Source organism: Magnolia sinica, chromosome 1 (assembly GCF_029962835.1).
Source record: "Magnolia sinica isolate HGM2019 chromosome 1, MsV1, whole genome shotgun sequence".
Lineage (NCBI taxonomy): Eukaryota > Viridiplantae > Streptophyta > Magnoliopsida > Magnoliales > Magnoliaceae > Magnolia > Magnolia sinica.
Window position 1 is genome coordinate 121,655,357 of NC_080573.1, and position 3,288 is coordinate 121,658,644.

At 38.4% G+C, this 3,288-nt stretch overlaps 1 long non-coding RNA gene across 1 annotated transcript; it reads left to right on the forward strand.

Annotated features, from left to right (window-relative positions):
• Positions 1-1,666: 1,666 nt before the first annotated feature.
• Positions 1,667-2,273, forward strand: LOC131217070 (uncharacterized). The gene is made up of 3 exons (XR_009157200.1): positions 1,667-1,724; positions 1,807-1,914; positions 2,000-2,273. It is a non-coding gene; the product is annotated as an uncharacterized LOC131217070 (long non-coding RNA).
• The last annotated feature ends 1,015 nt before the right edge of the window (positions 2,274-3,288 follow it).

Genomic DNA, 3,288 nt, shown 5'->3' on the forward strand with positions numbered 1-3,288 from the left:
TACATGATTTACATGTCATTTTTTAATTCGAATAATGTATATATTCCATGTATACATAAAAATTATAAGTCATGATTAATTCTTTTTATTGACTTGTTTATAATCCACATTTGTAGTTGAGTCAATTTCTGATCATGTCCTCCTTAAACCGGAGCGTAGCAGAATCACGCAACATACTTCATCAGCTGTTGCAGATGGATGTTTCGGTCCTATCTTCTTCTGGTAGGGCCATAGAGATACCCGGTCTGGTCGATGAGTGTAGAGTGGAATATATCGACGATGACTCAGAGGAAAAATTATGCTATCTCAAAGAAATTTCGGGGCTGATGAAGATATATAACTGCGGGAAATGAGATATGGAAGATGCGACTCTGTAAGCTGACATGTTAGCTGGCATGTTAGATATCTCCTATTGTGACTGGCATGTTAGCTGTAAATATGTCGAGTGCTTCACACGAAATGACATATGCTTCTGAAGCATACGATAGCTTACGCAGGGAGTACTTCAGATAGTTTACCTCAAAGTTATTTCGTATTACAACAAAATATGTGTATTTAATATAGAATGACAATGTATAATGAAATTTTCAATGATTATAAATTAAAATTTATAGTTTTATTATATTCTGGTTGCATTATAGTGTAATGGTCTAATCATATTTTATTCATCTTTCTAAGCATAAACACATGCATTGTACCGTCAACACTACTTGTACAATGTTTTAGTATATTCCACTTGTATTAACATTATTTAAATTTATAAGTTCGTAGCTCGCACATATTCAGTGATGGCACCAGGTGGGAGACTATGTCGTTCGCGCACTGGATCTACCCCTTCTACTCGTGAAGTGACGGAGCCAGCATCTCCGTCACATGTTGCATCGCAATCATCTGATCCCTCAGTCGCGCATACACTGGACACTGCATGTAAGTCTAGGCGTATATTTCTTTTAATGATTTCTGTTTATGTTTAAACTTACATATTTCTTTTCCAACAGCGTCGTCAACCAGCCGACGAGGATGTGGACCCACGCGCGGGTTGCTTTTAGAGCGACTTACGCGTAAGGGTAGGGTGACGGTAGAGTTCCCACAGGACTGCATTAGACCTGTTGGGAACAATGCCATGTTGTTTACATCGGAGGTCGGTGTCTTATGCCGATCTCTGATCCCCCCACCACTCCCCATTGGGGAGACGTGACAGATGATGTGCGGCAGCTCATCCGTCAGCGCCTTCAGGTAAATTTTAGTAAATTAAAATTTATTTTATAAAAGTTCATTTACAGTTAAGTTATTTTCTTAATAAGTTTATTATCTTAATATATTATTTACGAAACTGCAAGATAAATTTGACTTGGATTTGAGTGATCCGCACATCTCTCATGCCGTCGATGACATGATGAAGGAGCGGTTCAAGGATTACCGCAGTAAGTTACACCGGCAATACAAGCGGTGCATGAGCCACGAGGAGGCCGTATAGTCCGAACCACTGCATGTGATCGATAAGGACTAGCGGATACTCTGCGATAGGTTTTCTTCTGATTCTTTTCAGGTAATATTTACATATTTATGATATCTTAACATAATAATTAAATTCATAATTAATAACAATGTATTATGAATAATGTGTTGAGAAAAGGAGCAAAATAAATTCTGACAATAGAGGAAAGTTAGAAGTGAACCACATAGCTGGTTCAAAGTCATTTGTACGACTTCGTCACGACATGGTAAGAAAGTACTGGTAATTATTATGTTTATATATTATTTTCATGCATTTATATTAATTCTATTGTCTTTTCGATTGCGCAGCGAGATTCCGTCACTTGGTAGGAGCCCGGACCAGTAGACTTCTACAAAGGGACTCACTGTCGGCAGGCGACAGGATCTTGGGTACATCCTAGAGCCAGCGAGATTTGGGTAAAGATCCTTACATTGTAAAATTTATTTGCATTAAATTATAATAATGTCATTTATTATGAAAATTCATATGTTTTCATTACAGGAGGAGATGAACACCTTACGCAGTCAGCCCACTCTCGATAGTACTCAGCGGAGTGAGCCAGAGATCCTGAGTCAGGTGCTTGGCACCCATTCTGGATATATGCGTGGGTTTGGCCATGGTGCCAAGCTCATGGCACCCGCTAGAGCTGCCTCCAGCCGATCCATCGTTGTTGGCGACAGCGCCATACGCCGAGCTGATACTGCAGAGAGAGAGGTTCAGCAGCTACGGGTCATCGTCGATGACATCAAAGATCAGCTGGACAGATAGAGGGAGGAGCAGGCGAGGCAGAGGGAGGAGCAGGAGAGGAGGATGGAGGAGGAGCTGGCGACGCGGAGGGAGGAGCAGGAGAGGAGGATGGATGATCAGCTGGCGAGGTAGAGGGAGGAGCAAGAGAGGAGGATGAAGGAGATGCGGGTGGATCATGAGCGACGGATGATGGAGATGTTTCAGGCTATCGCTGCACGCTTACCCACTGATGCCCCAGCGCCTCCACCTTCATCTGTGTGATTTTTTTATATATTTGTGTATTATGTTAAGTTTTGAATGAATGTGATGCGGATAAGATTGTTTGTGTTTGGATGAATGTAGTTTATATTTGGGTTTGGGTTAATTTAATTAGATGGATGTGAATGTGAATATGATGAAATATATATATATATATATATATATATATATATATATATATATATATATATATATAATAGGTGTATATCAGGATGAATATGATGAAATATATTGTTAACAGGTGTATATCAGAAATTTTGTGCGAAATTTTAAGCGGTATATTTTTTTAAAAAAAAAAGACTTTTAGCAACGAAAATTTTCGTAGCTAAAAGTATTGTAATTTATTTTTAGCAGCGAAAATCTTCGTTGCTAAAAAGGCTTGTAAAGTTTTTTAGCGATGAAAATTTTCGTTGCTAAAGGTGTAACGAATTTTTTGGTAGCGAAAAGTTTCACTGCTAAAGGTCATGTAAAGGTTTTTTAGCGACAAAAACTATCGTCGCTAGAAAGGAACAAATTTTTAGCAGCGAAACTTTTCGCTGCTAAAATTCTTGTATAGTTTTTTTTGTGACGAAAATATTCGTCGCTACAAAATGAAATACTTTTAGCAGCGAAAATTTTCGCTGCTAAAAGTCTTGTACAGTTTTTTTACGACGAAAACTATCGTCGCTAGAAAGGAACGAAGTTTTAGCAATGAAACTTTTCGCTGCTAAAAGTCTTGTATAGTTTTTTTTGCGACGAAAATATTCGTCACTAAAAACTAAAGTCTTGTATAGTTTTTTTTGTGA